The following is a 425-nucleotide window of genomic DNA, read 5'->3' as shown; positions in this document are numbered from 1 at the left end:
TTGGCTGTGGTGAGAATGTTGACATTGGGGAGAATGTTTACATTGTTGAGAATGTTGGCTGTGGTGAGAATGTTGACATTGCTGAGAAGGTTGACATTGCTGAGAAGGTTGATGATGGTGACAGGATTGATTGACATTGTTGAGAGTGATGAGAATGTTGACATTGATGAGAATGTTTACATTGGTGAGAATGTTGACATTGCTGAGAATGTTGACATTGGTGAGAATGTTGGCATTGGTGAGAATTTTGACATGGGTGAGAATGTTGACCTTGGAGAGAAGGTTGAAATTGGTGAGAATGTTGACATTGGTGAGAATGTTGACATTGGTTAGAATGTTGACTTTGGTGAGAATATTGACATTGGGGAGAATGTTGACATTGTCGAGAATGTTGACATTGGTGAGAATTTTGACATTGGTGAGAA

This window comes from Microtus ochrogaster, unplaced genomic scaffold (genome assembly GCF_000317375.1).
Source record: "Microtus ochrogaster isolate Prairie Vole_2 unplaced genomic scaffold, MicOch1.0 UNK88, whole genome shotgun sequence".
NCBI classification, from domain to species: domain Eukaryota; kingdom Metazoa; phylum Chordata; class Mammalia; order Rodentia; family Cricetidae; genus Microtus; species Microtus ochrogaster.
The sequence above is the reverse complement of the archived record's forward strand: the minus strand, read 5'-3'. Positions refer to the sequence as shown.